The sequence below is a fragment of the Lithobates pipiens genome, unplaced genomic scaffold, assembly GCF_037356315.1.
Source record: "Lithobates pipiens isolate NorthernLeopardFrog02 unplaced genomic scaffold, aLitPip1_a1.2 Scaffold_16, whole genome shotgun sequence".
In the NCBI taxonomy this organism is placed as follows: domain Eukaryota; kingdom Metazoa; phylum Chordata; class Amphibia; order Anura; family Ranidae; genus Lithobates; species Lithobates pipiens.
This window is the reverse complement of record NW_027507748.1, coordinates 330644497-330662030: the sequence shown is the minus strand read 5'-3', so window position 1 is coordinate 330662030 and position 17534 is coordinate 330644497. Positions and strand designations below refer to the sequence as shown.

Here is a 17534-nt window from a genome sequence, read left to right as displayed (position 1 = left end):
AATGTTGTACCCAAACAAAATTTGCGTCCTTTTTTTCCCACAAATAGAGTTTTCTTTTAAAGGTATTTGACTGACTCTGCGATTTTTATTTTTTGCGATATAAACGTAAAAAGACCGCAAATTTTGAAAAAAAAGATATTTTCTACTTTTTGTTATTAGAAAAATCCAATAAACTCAATTTTAGTCATACATTTAGGCCAAAATGTATTCAGCCACATGTCTTTGGTAAAAAAAAAAAGTCAATAACTGTATATTTATTGGTTTGCGCAAAAGTTGTCACATCTACAAACTAAGGTACGTTTTCTGGAATTTACGCAGCTTTTAGTTTGACTGCCTATCTCATTTCTTGAGGTGCTAAAATGGCAGGGCAGTACAAAACCCCCCCAAATGACCCCATTTTGGAAAGTAGACACCCTAAGGAAATTGATAAGAGGCATGTTGAGCCCATTAAATATTTTATTTTTTTGCCTCAAGCGATTTGAATAATGACAAAAAAATTTTTAATTTTTTTTTACCCAAAGTTGTCACTAAATGATATATTGCTAACAATGCGTTTTGGAAAACCTAAACTGCTGGCGACGCTAATATAGATCTGATCAGATACTATATTACTAAGGGAGGTGTATGCTTTGTGCGTGGGTGTTAGCGGTACTGGCACTAACCTGACGCTGCCTGGGGCGACGCAGACCTTATCTGACCCTCAAACTTATATCACCTGCCGGGTGATCAGGGGGTTAAACCTTTATTAGGTAATAAATGGCGGGTGCCCTGAAACTATAAAAAAATAACTAACCAATCAGCGTCACCTGTAACAGTTATATGGTGATCACTGGTGAAAGGGTTAACTAGGGGGCAATCAGGGGGCTTTATGCGGTAGTATATGGGGGTCCCTGGCGCTATAAAAAGCTTCGGCGAACCTAAATACCTGCCTGCCTAACTAGCGTCACCTGTGACACTAATGCAGCTATCAGAAAAACGATCGCTTATTAGGCTGGGTTCACACTGGAGCGATGCAGGAACGCCACGAATCCGCGGCGGGTTCCCGCATCACACTGCCCTATGCAAACTGCTGGGAGTGTCAGTGAAATGTTAATGACACCCCCAGATCAGTTCGCATATCGCAGTGCGATCTGCAAACTCGGACAGGAATCGGATCGCATGGTGTGAACACCCATGCGATCCGATTCTGCTGCGGACCAAAAAAAGGGTCCCGTGCGAGTTTGCGGCGGGTGCGATGCGAATTCAGCCATACTATCTGTATGGCTGAACTCGAATCGCACAGAGATCGGATGTGATTTGCACTGCACTGCAGTGCGGTGCGAATCACATCCGTTCTCATAAACCGCTTTAATGTGAACCCAGCCTTAGTGACACTGGCGACGGGGGGTGATCACGGGGTTAAACCTTTATTGGGGGGGTTAGGGGGGTACCCTAGAACTAAAGGGGGCTAACACTAACTGCCCTAACAGTTATTACAGTCACAAATGACACCAATGCAAAAAAAAAATATGCAATTGGTGTCACTGTGACTGGGGGTGCAGGGGTGATTGGGGGGGTGAAGGGGGGGTGAGAGTGTGCCTGGCATGTTCTACTGTGTAGTGTCGTGTTGGTGCAACTCACCGATCCTCTCTCCTCGGTGCAGGAACGAAGAATACCGACACGGAGGAGAGATTACATCACTTCCTCTGCCTGTGTTTACATTACAGGAGAGGAAGTGATGTCACGCTGCACTTCCATTCGTCAGGAGCGATCGCGAGGGGGTGGCCATGAACGAATGGCCGCCCCCTCATCCCGGATCGCTCCTGAACGGATTCCGACCGCCGCTGGCACCGGGGGGGGGGGCCCAATCGGGCCCCCCACCCGCGGGAAGGCAGGGACGTACATGTATGCCCATATGCCTGCCCGTGCCATTCTGTCGACGTACATTGTCGTGCGGCGGTCGGCAACTGGTTAAGTACCGAAATTTGATGCCATTCCACGAGTGTGCACAATTTTAAAGTGACATTGTTATTTACCAAAAAATTGGGTTAAATATTGTTTTGTTGCATTAACATCCATTAGTGTATTTATACCATAAAAAAATTGTGTTTGAAAAATTGCCCGTGCAAATACCGTGTGACATAAATTGTAACGATTGCCATTTTTATTCTTTAGGGTCTCTGCTAAAAATGTGTATAATAAATAAATATATATTATAAATTGGGGGCATGTCTAATAGATAACGTCCATCTGGCAGAAACAAAGATGACCACGATCAGTTGAGCATGCGTGGTTGTTGTGTGCCCCGGCTCTTTCCGACGTGTTTCTTCACATACAACGTCATTAGGGGATCGGAACACACATCGCAACCATGCTTTTAAATGGAGAAATTCACAAAAAATATGGAGATGTGAGAGGAACAATGCCAAATAGGAGGTGAGTCCTACAGTTAACCCCAAAGAGAACTTACTGAATTGTGCCTCAATCAAAAACTTACAAAAGGCCATAGAGGTACATCATACATGGCAAACCCTACCAATCAAAATGTAGAATGCAAGAAAAGTCTAGCGCTATAACATTTCTATAAAAAAATTATTGGGTAAAGAGGAGAAAAAAAAATATATGTAAATGTATGAAAAGATAAAAAAAAATTGATGTATATCCATGTATTCAAAGGACTATTACAGTACATGAGACCATAAGACTATCCACAAACTGTAATTTCTTTTTTTAAGTTCCTCATACGGAACACCTATGTATGGTTTTTATTTGTCTGTCTCATCCATATCTCTTTTAATACAAGAAGGGATTTTGCTTGCGTTTAAAAACTGCAGCTTGGCATTGCATGCCTTTTTTATACGTCTATGATCTACAAGAACATCCAGATCCTTGTCCACCATTAACCATCTTCTTGAAGCTTGGTCCAAACTAACTACTTAAATTCCCAAGAAACCTGGAGTTAGGATTTAGGTTTCCAACATGTCCGGTATGTTGGATGCCTAGTTCATCGCTGTGGTCTTTATTTCTACTTGCAGATGCCTATGTTACTACCAGGGCACAATATCACAGGGCTAGTGAATGGAACCATAGAAGCACAGTGAGAGTTGCAGGCATCTGACTGAACCCTGGCAAACAGACGACACCAGATGTCTCCGAAAACGTAGCGTCTGTGGCATGGGACTTCCAGGAAGACTTTAAACAATATAAATCTGCCCTCCTAAAATACTATTCCTGCCTCCACACTGCCAAACAGATCTATTATATCACACTCATTAACACCTTCTCATCCAGTCCACGTCAACTCTTCTCTACATTTTTAACACTCTACTCAGTCCTCAACGGCCTCAACCCTCTAATTCACTCACTGCCCAGGCGATCGCCAATCGCGTCAAAAATAAGATTGATACAATTCATGAGATCTCCAATGCGCAGAAACCTCCCCCACTCAACACTCCATGTCCACAGATGCAACCATTACTTGCCTTGTTCAACCCTGCTAGTATTAATGAGGTTGCTAAACTTTATCTAGCACTTTTCTAACCACCTTCCCCCTGGATCCTGCTCCCTCGCAAATGCTACGCTCACCCTCTGACTTGATTGTACATTCTCTAACTCACATTTTCAACCTCTTCCTCTCTTGTGCCATCTTCCCAAACGCTCTAAAACCTGCGTTAGTCACCCCCATACTTAAAAAGCCCTCACTGGACCCCCACCAATCTTAACAACCTACGCCCCATCTCCTTACTCGCTTTCTCCTCCAAACTTCTTGAAAGACTGGTCTACAACTGACTGAGCGACCATCTGACCATGAGCAAACTTCTTCACCCCCTTCAGTCTGGAATTTGCCCTCAACACTCCATGAAAACTGCTGTCCTCCTTTAAACTCGCAAATGACCTTCTAACGGCTAAAACCAACGAACACTATTCTGTACTACTTCTCCTGGACCTCTTTGACACAGTGGACCACCCCCTCCTTCTCCATAAACTGTACTCCTTTGCTGGTTTTCAGTCGATCCTTCCCACCGCTCCTTCAGTGTCACTTACAACTATACTTCCTCCTCTCCTCTTCCTTTCTCTGTCGGAGTCCCCCAAGGATCTCTTCTTGGACCTCTCCTTTTTTTCTATCTACACCCACTTCCCTGGGTCAGTTGATTGCCTCTCACGGCTTTCAATACCATATCCACCCCCCTGCCCTCTACATCTGTCCTCGCGCAACTTGCTAGCAGACATATCAGCCCTGATTTTACAACCCTTCCTCAAAAAACTCAACCAATCCAAAACCGAGCTCATGCTATTTCCTCCCCCAGGTGCCACTTCCCCTGATTTCTCCTCTGTCAATATCAACAGCTCAACTATCAACTTGACCCCCCCCCCCCCCCCCCCCCCCCCCGACGCCAAGGTCCTAGGTGTAATCCTGGATTCCGAACTAACCTTTCTGCCCCACATCCTATCGCTTTCCAAAATTTGCTGCCTCAACCTTAATTTGCACCAAGATACGCCCCTTCCTAACCAATGTCACCAAAAAGCTTCTAATCCACTCCCTGGTCCTCTCTCGCCTTGACTACTGCAACTCCCTCATTGGCTTACTTCTAAAAAGGGTATCCCCGCTTCAGTCAATCACGAATGCTGCTGCCAGGCTCATCCACCTCACAAACCGGTCAGCGTCTGCTGTACCCCTCTGCCAATCCCTCCATTGGCTGCCACTCAACCAACAAATTACATTCAAGATTCTAACAATAACTTTCAAAGCCATCCACAACCTGGCCTCCAGCTACACCGTGAACCTAGTCTCAAAATACCAACCTAATTGTTCTCTTTGCTCCTCCCAAGACCTCCTGCTCTCTAACTCCCTTGTCACCTCATCCCATGCTCGCCTTCAGGACTTCTCCAGAGCCTCTTCCATCCTCTGGAATGCTCTACCCCAATCTGTCCGACTTTCTCCTACTTTGTCCACTTTCAGACAATCCCTGAAAACTCATCTCTTCAAAAAAGCCTATCTGGCCCCCACCTAACAACCGTACGTTTTTATTTTCTCCATCAGCACATCTCCCACAGTTATTACCTCTTGTATCTTTTGACCTTCTCTCTTGGATTGTAAACTTTAAGGAGCAGGGCCCTCTAATGCCTACTGTATTAAAGTGTATTGTATTTGTACGGTCTACCCTTAAGTTGTAAAGCGCTGCGCAAAATGTTGGCGCTATATAAATCCTGTATTATAATAGTAAATAATAAAGATCCTTTCAGCAGTGTAGCTCTGAAGATCTGTGTCAGCACCCATCCATAGAGGTAATTCAAAATCCTCTTTCAAGAATTTGTAAAAAAAAAAAAAATGTTTTGCTAACAACGGAGTTGCTTTAAATTTTTCGTGGCAGTTTAAACTTGACCGCACAGGCATTGGAAGCACACAACTATTAATCCTGTAAGATGATCTGTGGAAAGAAGGCCTTGGTGATCTTGGTTATCTCAGTAAATGTAGATTATGGGACACTGAGGCACACTGATGCAATGTACATTCAGTATTATGTGCGTAGCATGTAACTTGCTGCTTTTGTTGCCCGAAATCTTTTTAACAGAATTTTTTTTTTTTTTTTTTTTCAGTCCCAAAAAAGATGAATATAATATGTAATAATCTGTAGATTTGCAATATTAATTGCAAGAAATGACTTGAGGCTATTACTGAGCAACTTTGCTTTTATGAGCTAAAGCCCCTGTGTAATATGTAGTTCATTGGCTTTTAATAAAATGAAAACTTATTACTGGGGAAAAAGTAATCTGAACGTTGTATGGAATATTTTACCCAGATAGAAACTAGGCAATTTCTAGCTGTCATATTTTTAGTGCTGCCTGGACCAGGATGGAACCAGATCCCATAGCCAGGCAGCCAATATGCCTACAAAATTACAACTGATTCTTCTTCTTTTTTTTTTTATTTCCATTGCTTTCAGGGTTCTTAAAATCCAAATGTCTCCCAAGGTTTACCCACAGTCATGGGCTATGTGGTCAAGCTGTGGATAAAAAAATAAAAAAAAAATTGTGTGTGTGTGTGTGTGTGTGTGTGTGTGTATATATATATGTATATGTATATATATATATGTATATGTATATATATATGTATATGTATATATATATATATATATATATATATATATATATATATATATATATATATATATATATATATATATATATATATATATATATATATATATATATAAATTTATTATAATGTGTGTCATTTTTAGTGGCTGCAATTTCTCATAAAGCTTTTGTGATGTAATTTCTTGTGACATGACCTGGTATTACAATTTGACAGTTGTGACACTTTGCCATGTATCTTATGTTAATAAGAAAAAAAAAAACTTGAATAAACATAAGTAGCATTATCCTATTTGGGGTGATATCTGTAGTTAACAGACTAGTCAGCCAAGCTTTTTTACATTTATTCAACCCTGATAAGTTTTCAAAATTTGTACGTTTTTTATTCATGAGTTTAGCCAAGCTGTTTCTGCCTGACTGGTATGTTTTTATGTTTCAGGACCACTACTCAATGTCTCTAAATAAAGTTACATAGTTGGTCAGGTTGAAAAATTAAAAAAACAAAAAAAACACTAGTCAATCTAGTTAAAAAAAAAGAAAAGAAAAAACGAAAAAAATCACAAATAGAAGACCTCTATATACGCTATCTCATACCCATGGTGATGAAGCGCAATCTTTTTCAACCAGGGTGCCTTCTGTGTTCCTCAGGGGTGCCTTGGCAAAATGTCTAAAAATTGCCCAAAAACAAGCCAGCAGGTTGATCAAGCCTGCCTTTTTGTCACACAAACCATTTTTTTTTTTTTTTTTTTTGTAGATTACAACCTTGGACACTGAGTGAGGGCCAGCTGCTTGCATCCTAACAACTGATGATATCCTGGGTTGATAAGGACTTCAGGCACCTGCCTCCTTGTTTTCCCCTCTCCCGTCCCTCTCCATTACCATGGGGGGTCACTTTTAGCTGAGTGAAGGAAAACGGGAATGCCAAAATACTAGCCAGTACCAGTGTGCAAAGGTGTATTGGCTTTGTAAGAATAAATCATGTTGGGTGTCGTACCTGTGTGGATGTTGCTACATTATGTAAAGCTATTAGTTCTTTGAGTTTTAGAATGGAGTGCCTCGATTTGTGCAGAATTTTAAAGGGTACCATGACTGAAAAAAGGTTGAGAAACACTGATGTACAGGAAGGCAATAGCAAACAATAATGCATGATCCAGTGTGCTCCGAGGCAATCGGGATATTCCCTGGATCAACTACCCCTGGCGTTATTACCTCTAAAAAAAAAACAAAAAAATGTAAATCCAGAGTGATTTTTATTTTTTCTTATTTTTTTTTTTTTTTTTAGGAATGCGTCCAGCTCTGTTTTTAAAAGTAAATAAAATGAAATCTAAACTTTGATACTCTAGGAAACCTTCTGCCATTCTCCTGGACACCCCGATACACTACTTGCGCCCTGCTACCAGTTCCTCTGCAACCTATCCTGTCATTCCCCAGCACTTCTTTATAAAAGTAAAGGGGATGAAGCAGAACTTGCTTTCAGGAATCGTAGAAATGTAGGGGAGTATATCCTTTTTTGCCTGATATTTCACTTTAGGGCTGGGTAGACATTAAGTTTTATTTTTATTTTTTGTTCAACCCAGTGATTTGAGGAAAAAAAAAAAAAATGTGTACTAACTAAACAATGTTAGTGCAGCGATCTCCCTGAGCTATTATGTTTGTAAAATGTATCTTATTAGATATATTTATTTTTTTTTATTTTTTTTAACGTTAATGAAGCTTTAAGTATGATAATCCATAGTTGAGGGGAATAATTTACTTTGCACAGTAATATAGATTTGGGAGTATAATACATTGCTGAATCAAGTTAGTCAGTCAGTACAGGCAACGCTGTACTTGTAATTAACCACTTAAGGACCAAGCTTCTTTCTGAGATTTGTTGTTTACAAGTTAAAAACAGTTTTTTTTTTTTTTGCTAGAAAGTTACTTGGAACCCCCAAACATTATAAAAAATTTTTTATAACACCCTAGAAAATAAAATGGCGGTTGTTGCAATACTTTCTTTCACACCGTATTTGCGCAGCTGTCTTACAAGTGCACTTTGTGTTGGAAAAATACATGTTTTTGAATAAAAAAAAAACTTAAGTTAACCCAATTTTTTATTTTTATATTGTGAAATATAATGTTACGCTGAGTAAATTGATACCCAACATGTCACGCTTCAAAATTGCGCCCACTCGTGGAATGGCGACAACTAACAACTTTAACTTTTACCCTTAATCTCCATAGGCGACGTTTAAAAAATTCTACAGGTTGCATGTTTTAAGTTGGAAGAAGTCCAAGTGCTAGAATTATTGTTCTCGCTCTACCGATCATGGCGATACCTCACATGTGGTTTGAACACTGTTTTCATATGCTGGCGCTACTCATGCATGTGTTTGCTTCTGCACATGAGCTTGTCAGGACGGGGTGCATTTACAAATTTTTTCCATTTATTTATTTTACCTTTCTTTATTTTTTTTACATTATTGTTTTACTTTTTGCTATGATAAATATCCCCCAAAAATATATATAAAAAAAAAAAAAAAAAAAAAAATTTCCCTCAGTTTAGGCCGATACGTATTCTTCATTATTTTTATTTTTTTTTTTTGGTAAAAAATAAATTGCAATAAGCGATTTATTGATTGGTTTGCACAAATTTATAGCATTTACAAATAGGGATAGTTTTATGGCATTTTTATCAATAATATTTTTTTACTAGTAATAGTGGTGAAAAAATAAAAAAATAATAATAAAAAAAAAATTAAAATATATATATATATATATAAAATATTTTTATTATTGTTTTTGGGACCATTGTCATTTATACAGCGATCAGTGCTATACAAATGCACTGATTCCTGGCAGTGAGGGGGTTAATCGGGGGGTGGCAGTGTAGGGGTTAAGTGTGTCCTAGGGCGTGTTACTAACTGTGGGGGGGGCGTGGCTGTGTGTTAGTGAACACTGATCTGTTCTCCAGTCACAGGGAGCAGAGATCAGTGTCACTTGTAGCTAGGGTGAACGGGGAGATGCTGTTTACATCGCCATCTCCCCGTGAGACGATTGTGGGTATCCCCCGCGGGGGATTGAGTCCGCGGGATCCGCGACTGGACTCGCGGGGGTCCCGACCTGCATGCGCGCACTGCTGGCAATTTCAACTGGCCGTACCTGTATGCCAGTTTGCCTGCCCATGCCATTCTGCCGACGTACATCATCGTGCGCCGGTTGGGAACTGGTTAACCACTTGAGGACCGCCGTATTGCCAATGTACGTCAGCACAATGGCACAGGCAGGCACAATCACGTACATCTACGTGATTGCCTTCCAGCGGGTGGGGGGTCCGATCGGACCCCCTCCCGCTGGTTACGGCGGTCCGATTCGGTCCAGGAGCGCTCCGTGATGAGGGGATGGCCGTTGGTTTTCGGCCACCCCCTCTGGATCGCTCCTGGCCAATGAGAAGCTTCCTCCCCTGTGTATTGTTTACACAGGAAGGAGGAAGTGATGTCATTCTCCTCGGGGCGGTCTTTTTGACCGGACTACGAGGAGAAGAGTAAAAGTAAGTGTGCACCAACACTACACTGACATGTAGGTACACACAGGCACACAAACCCCCCCGATCCCCCCCCCCGATCGCCCCCCGATCCCCCCCCGCCCCCCCTCCCCCCCCCAGTCACAGTGTCACTGATTGCATTGATCATTTCTTTACTGATCAATGCATTCAGTGTCAGTTGTGACAGTAAAAACTGTCAGGACAGTTAGTGTTAGGTCCAGGGGTAGCCCCCTATCACCCCCCCAATGAAGATTTAACCCCCTGATTGCCCCTAGAGTTAACCCTTTCACCCCCTTTTGCCAGTGTCACTAAGCGATCATTTTTCTGATCGCTGCATGTGTCGCTAGGTAGCTAGTTATTTTTTTTTTTTTTTTTGTCATTATTCAATCCCTTAGGACAAAAAAATAAATATTCAATGGGCTCAACATACCCATCAGCAATTTCCTTGGGGTGTCTACTTTCCAAAATGGGGTCATTTAGTTAGTTCCAGTACCGCTAACACCCACGCACAAAGCATACACCTCCCTTAGTAATATAGTATCTGATCAGATCTATATTAGCGTCGCCAGCAGTTTAGGTTTTCCAAAACGCATTGTTAGCAATATATCATTTAGTGACAACTTTGGGTAAAAAAAAAAAAAAAAATTTTTTTGTCATTATTCAAATCGCTTGAGGCAAAAAAATAAAATATTTAATGGGCTCAACATGCCTCTTATCAATTTCCTTAGGGTGTCTACTTTCCAAAATGGGGTCATTTGGGGGGGTTTTGTACTGCCCTGCCATTTTAGCACCTCAAGAAATGAGATCGGCAGTCATAAATTAAAAGCTGTGTAAATTCCAGAAAATGTACTCTAGTTTGTAGACGCTATAACTTTTGCGCAAACCAAAAAATATATGCTTATTGACATTTTTTTTACTAAAGACATGTGGCTGAATAAATTTTGCCCTCAATGTATGACTAAAATTTAGTTTATTCGATTTTTCTTATAACAAAAAGAAGAAAATATCTTTTTTTTTCAAAATTTTCGCTCTTTTTCCATTTATATCGCAAAAAAAAAAATCGCAGAGGCAATCAAATACCATCAAAAGAAAGCTCTATTTGTGGGAAGAAAAGGACGCAAATTTCGTTTGGGTGCAATATTGCATGACCGCGCAATTACCAGTTAAAGCAGCGCAGTGCGAAATTGCAAAAAGACCTCTGGTCCTTAAGGTATTTATTGGTCCGGAACTGAAGTGGTTAAAGAAAAAATTGTCACTTTTTTTTTTAATTTTTTTTTTTTATTCCTATTACAAGGAATGTAAACATCCCTTGTAATAGAAAAAAAGCATGACAGGACCTCTTAAATATGAGGTCTGGGGTCAAAAAGACTTCAGATCTCATATTTACACTAAAATGCAATGTCATTTAAAAAAAAAAAAATGGCCCTTTAAGAGCTATGGGCAGAACTGACGTTTTGACATTGCTGCCGCCCTGCCATGATATGGCACTGGGTGGGCACTATCTTCCCCTCACTCATCTCCATGTCAGGCCACAAGAAGGATCCAGTTTCCTCCGCCACTGCCGACTGCTCCGGTAAGCAACGGAGGGCACGGATCACAACGGGAGGGGGCGAGGGCCCGCTGCCGCTGCCGATGAGTGATCTTGCAGCGACTCTGCCACAGAGACCACTTTTATTTTAAACCAGACCGCTCACTGAAGAAGAGGGTACCGGGGTTATGCTAGCTAGCTGCTGCCATAACGATGCCCTTCTTCAAAGTACCAAAGTATAATGATGGTGGGCGGTCTGGAAGTGGTCAAGGCAACACTACTCCCCTGTGAGTAGAAACCTCCTCACTCAGGCATACATCTAACTAGAATCCCATGCACTGATGAGAAAAGTAGTCTTAAAGTGGAGTTCCACCCAAAAACAGAACTTCCACTTTAAGGGAAAGCGACCCCCTGACATGCCACATTTGGCATGTTATTTTGGGGGGGGGGGGGGGGGGTTGCAAACCCTCCCCAGAAGGGAGATCACCTCTGAAGGTAAATGTAAAGGAAATTGAACAAGAAAATGATATAATGTATGGCCAGCTTTATCTTGCAATCCAGGTAGGAAATTGCGTGCATTGCCAGATTTTCTCCTCCCATCTGCCCTGTGGCACTTGGCATGCTCTGAGCACTAGTTGATGACATCACAGAACTAAGTATATGGTATCTCCTAAAGAAAGAAAACAGTTATTACAGAACTGTAATGGGTTTAAACTGATTGCCTCACGGGATAAGAACATGATTGCTGAGTACGATTCTGAAGTTGGGTTTTAGCACATGGTTAAATAGCCTACACTTACCTATGGTAAACCGTACACAGTCTGAGGTGCTCATACCTACAACATACTCTGTAATTATTATGCAAAGAGTCTCACTTACATAAACCTAAAAAAAAAAATCAGTAAATTAATAAAAAATCCAACCACATCTGTACACACAGATCCAGAGTGACAGTGTACAGTGCACGTCCTGTTATGTGTACACAGTTAGTGTGGGGTTAGGGAACACTGTTGCCAATAATAAAGGTGTGCTACGTTCCACTTGTCTGTCCCTGCTCTGTGCCTCACTTCCCCCCCCCCCCCCCCCCCTTACCTGCCTTGTATCCATTAGGGAATTCTGGAACGGCAGCCAATCAGAATAGAGCTGTAACTGTCACATGACAGTGTGAACCTACTAATTGACCAGATGTTCTAAATGGTTACAAGTTACAATGATGGACTATGTATGTTGAGCAGCTGACTGTTGATTAATTCATGTTGGCTCTCATATCTCCTGCCCTGCATCACTGTACAGAATAGCGATGCTGTGCAGGGGATTGTTGGGGGCCAGTGATTGGATCTATGGGACTTAACAACTTAAGGACCGAAAGATTTGCTCCTTAATGACCAGGCCATTTTTTTGAGGTATGGCACTGATAACCCTTTATTGTCGCTTTTAACCCCCGCTAGCGGACAAAAAGCGTTGGTAATGCGCCGCTAAAACTAGGGGCACTTTACCGCCGACGCCCCCACACTGTCAGTCTGAAAGGGCTCTTATAGTGTGTACCCACTTAGAGTGCCAACTTTGGATGAAAAGTGTGTTCTGTTGAAATTGTATCTAATTTCCCTTTTTTTTTGTTTATATTTTGATCATGTAAATGGTCTCTGCATTTCCAAGTGCTCATGTTTACTGTAGCAAAGTGATTTAAAAGATATAAAGTGCATTGGGGATATGCGATAACCAACAAGATCTGATTAAGCTAAACTAAAATCTGGTTGCTATGAATTTTTTTTTTTTTTTTTTTGCTCTTCACAGTGCCTTATGGAATAAGCCTCTTAACTGTTTGTCTCCAAGCAACAACAAAAATATCCATTGGTTGGGGATCACTGCTTAACCATTTTTTTTTTTTCTCTCTTTGTAGAAGCACTACAGCCTTCCATCTGCTGTATAAGGGCACCATATGTACGGGCTTTTGTTCACTCCATCGACCCCAATCAGACCTTTTTGTAGATCCCATTTTTACTCAACATGCAGATACGTCTCTGTGCATGTTGGGTGAACTCTGCTCAGAAGGGCATGTGTGGAAGTGAGCAGCAATGATTAGCGAATAGTGCAAATATTTTGCATTCGGCCCAATCAATCAAGGTTTTGAAGCTGAAGGGTCAGATGTGTCATTTTTATTTTCTATACATCCTTGTGGAGCATGGCTTTGTGCTGTTTCTGTCTAGGACTTTCTCCTCCTTCCTATACCTCTCTGGAGACTGCAGGTTACAGCTGAGCCTGAACTCCATCAAAATAAATAAGCCCTCCTCTATCCATCGTAAACAAAGCTTCCTCAGCCACCTCCCCCACTTTGGTACGCCCCTTTCTCCTCCATAACACTGTCTCCTGGTACATCCTCTTTTGTTTTCCCTCACAATATTCCCATAGTGTGGAAAATGAAGAATTAAGCATCAGTACAATAGACTGGAAGGGACGTTTGACAAGGGATGGGAATAAACACATGCAGGGACCCCAGAGAGTATATGCATGGAAGTGTTTTTTAATCATCCATGAGGGTTCCCGAATAAATTCATCACCTCCTCCCCTTTGCTTCCCTGGTAGCATAAAGAAATCCAGATAGGTGGAGAGGAGGCGTTCATAGAGGTATGATAACCTATTTACTGACGAAGCAGCAGTCACCTGGAGGGTAGCTGACAAAAAGCATTCATTGCTGATGCTTGGTCCCTTAAAGGTCAGTGTCTTGTCTAATTGTATGTTGTTTCTGCGTTTTTATTGAAGGGGCTTTAACAGCAGCATGGTGTACAGTTAGCTATAGCCAGAAGATGTCTGTTTTCCATTCCTGTTGCATGCATTTGGAATGTGTACACGTTCTTTGCTTTAGCCATTTGAAGCAGAAATGGTCTTATGATTGCAATACTAAGCAGGCTTGAAATCTAAATACATGTAAACAAAATGATGTTTAGTATTGTGTAGCTTTAGTAGGCAGCAACTAAGTCTACTTGTGTTTCTTCCCAGAATTGTGCCTTATTGCTGCGAAGGCTGGTTGTAGAAATGTGCCTTATTGCTGCGAAGGCTGGTCGTGCTTCATATTTTTTTATTTTTATACTTTGAATCTTTACAGTGGTTATTACGACATGCCACATTTAGAATGCTTCTACCTGAAAAACCAAATTAATTTGACAAGCTATCTGAATAATCTGTGTAGTGTATTTAAAAATAATAGTGGAATATTGTCGTTTGCATAGCTTTGTCATGCGTTTGTGGATGTCTTGATTGTAGTCCATCATTTTTATTTATTTTTTTCCCCCCTTTTTTTTATTTTTAATTTTTATTATGTTTTTGCTTACTGATCTCTGAATATAAATGTACTATTGTGGTGAAAAAAAATCGCAGAATATGAGTTATGTGACACAAATGCCAGTGCCCTTTTAAAGGAATAGCTGAATCAGATTCTTGTCCACATGAAATTTTTTCCAAACAATGCGATCCATAGAACCATGTGTTGGTTTCCGGGAATGTTACTTGTGTATCTTTGCTCACTCTAACACCCTCAGTCCTAATGTTTACTTGTATTGTTCTCTCACTGCACACCACACTCTACAGGTTAAGTGACTTTTCCAATTCACATAAGTGATGGGTACATTTTATCAGAATGGGGAAAGCAAATTTCTCTAGTTTTACATCTTGTAGTTTCATTTTCAGATACTGATTTCTGAATGGATCTGAATGAATTGTTATGAAGTTGCACCCACACTGCAGTGGCATACACATGCGATGTCTGTGCAGTGCGAGTTCAGCCGTACAGCTGAACTCGCATTGGATTAGCATAAAAGGTGTGGGGGACTCCGCTGCCCCCCCCCCATCCCCCACGCTGTAATCGGCTTGCAATTGAAATTGTAGCATAAACTACTGCTACATGAATTTTAGCTTATACCCCCCTAGCTAGATATAGAGATATGGTGCATCTGGAAAGTATTCAAAGTGCTTCACATGAACAAAGTTTTTTTTTAATCATGAAAAAGTTGAAATCTTTGCAAATTTATCTAAAAAAAAAAAAAAAAAAGTCTTTGTTCAATACTTTGTTGAAGCACCTTTGGCACAAATTACAGCCTCAAAGTCTTTTTGAGTATGCTGCTACAAGCCTGGCACACATATTTTTGGGTAGTTTCTCCCATTCTTCTTTCAGGACCTCTCGCGCTACATCAGTTTGGATGGGGAGCATCAGTTGTTTTCAGATCATTCCAGAGATGTTCAGTTGGGTTCAAGTCTGTGCTCTGGCTGGGCCATTTAACCACTTTCAGACCGGACCATTTTGCTGGTAAATGACCAGAGGTCTTTTTACACTTTGGCACTGCGCTGCTTTAACTGGTAATTGCGCGGTCATGCAATGTTGTACCCAAACAAAATTTGCGTCCTTTTCTTCCCACAAATAGAGCTTTCTTTTGATGGTATTTGATTGCCTCTGCGATTTTTATTTTTTGCGATATAAACGTAAAAAGACCGCAAATTTTGAAAAAAAATGATATTTTCTACTTTTTGTTATTAGAAAAATCCAATAAACTCAATTTTAGTCATACATTTAGGCCAAAATGTATTCAGCCACATGTCTTTGGTAAAAAAAAAGTCAATAATTGTATATTTATTGGTTTGCGCAAAAGTTGTCACATCTACAAACTAAGGTACGTTTTCTGGAATTTACGCAGCTTTTAGTTTACGACTGCCTATCTCATTTCTTGAGGTGCTAAAATGACAGGGCAGTACAAAACCCCCCCAAATGACCCCATTTTGGAAAGTAGACCCCCTAAGGAAATTGATAAGAGGCATGTTGAGCCCATTGAATATTTTATTTTTTTGCCTCAAGCGATTGAATAATGACAAAAAAAAAATTTTTTTTTTTTTTTTTACACAAAGTTGTCACTAAATGATATATTGCTCACACATGCTATGGGCGTATGTGAAATGACACCCCAAAATAAATTCTGCTGCTTCTCCTGAGTACGGGGATACCACATATGTGGGACTTTTTGGGAGCCTAGCCGCGTACGGGGCCCCGAAAACCAAGCACCGCCTTCAGGCTTTCTAAGGGCGTAATTTTTTGAGTTCACTTCTCACTACCTATTACAGTTTTGAAGGCCATAAAATGCCAAGATGGCACAAAACCCCCACAAATGACCCCATTTTAGAAAGTAGACACCCCAAGCTATTTGCTGAGAGGCATGTTGAGTCCATGGAATATTTTATATTTTGCCACAAGTTGCGGGAAAATTACAAACTTTTTTTTTTTTTCACAAAGTTGTCACTAAATGATATATTGCTCACGCATGCCATGGGCATATGTGAAATGACACCCCAAAATAAATTCTGCTGCTTCTCCTGAGTACGGGGATACCACATATGTGGGACTTTTTGGGAGCCTAGCCGCGTACGGGGCCCCAAAAACCAAGCACCGCCTTCAGGCTTTCTAAGGGCGTTACAGTTTTGAAGGCCATAAAATGCCAAGATGGCACAAACCCCCCCCCCCCCAAATGACCCCATTTTAGAAAGTAGACACCCCTAAATTTAGGGGTACACTAGTGAGACTAGGTAATAAATGGCGGGTGCCCTGAAACTATAAAAAAATAACTAACCAACCAGCGTCACCTGTAACAGTTATATGGTGATCACTGGTGAAAGGGTTAACTAGGGGGCAATCAGGGGGCTTTATGCGGTAGTATATGGGGGTCCCTGGCGCTATAAAAAGCTGCGGCGAACCTAAATACCTACCTGCCTAACTAGCGTCACCTGTGACACTAATACAGCGATCAGAAAAACGATCGCTTATTAGGCTGGGTTCACACTGGAGCGATGCGGGAACGCCACGAATGCGCGGCGGGTTCCCGCATCGCATGCCTCCCGGCGGCAGTTCACACTGCCCTATGCGAACTGCTGGGAGTGTCAGTGAAATGTTAATGACACCCCCAGATCAGTTCGCATATCGCAGTGCGATCTGCAAACTTGGATCGCATGGTGTGAACACCCATGCGATCCGATTCTGCTGCGGACCAAAAAAAGGGTCCCGTGCGAGTTTGCGGCGGGTGCGGCGGGTGCGACACGAATTCAGCCATACTATCTGTATAGCTGAACTCGAATCGCACAGAGATCGGATGTGATTTGCACTGCAGTGCGGTGCGAATCACATCCGTTCTCATAAACCGCTGCAATGTGAACCCAGCCTTAGTGACACTGGCGACGGGGGGTGATCACGGGGTTAAACCTTTATTGGGGGGGGTTAGGGGGGTACCTTAGAACTAAAGGGGGCTAACCCTAACTGCCCTAACAGTTATTAGTCACAAATGACACCTGCCGGGTGATCAGGGGGTTAAACCTTTATTAGGTAATAAATGGCGGGTGCCCTGAAACTATAAAAAAAATAACTAACCAACCAGC

The 17534-nt window shown here is 41.4% G+C and overlaps 1 protein-coding gene across 4 annotated transcripts in view; it reads left to right on the top strand.

The window, feature by feature from the left end:
- Positions 1–17534, top strand: part of EPB41 (erythrocyte membrane protein band 4.1) — a 350563-nt gene that overhangs the window by 20084 nt on the left and 312945 nt on the right. Inside the window, exon 1 of one of the 4 annotated variants that reach the window (XM_077481775.1) lies at positions 13492–13839. The exons of the other annotated variants lie outside the window; for them this stretch is intronic. The gene's annotated coding sequence lies outside the window, so the exon portion shown is untranslated. Of the gene's footprint in view, positions 1–13491; positions 13840–17534 lie in introns of those variants that run through there. 4 annotated transcript variants of the gene reach the window in all.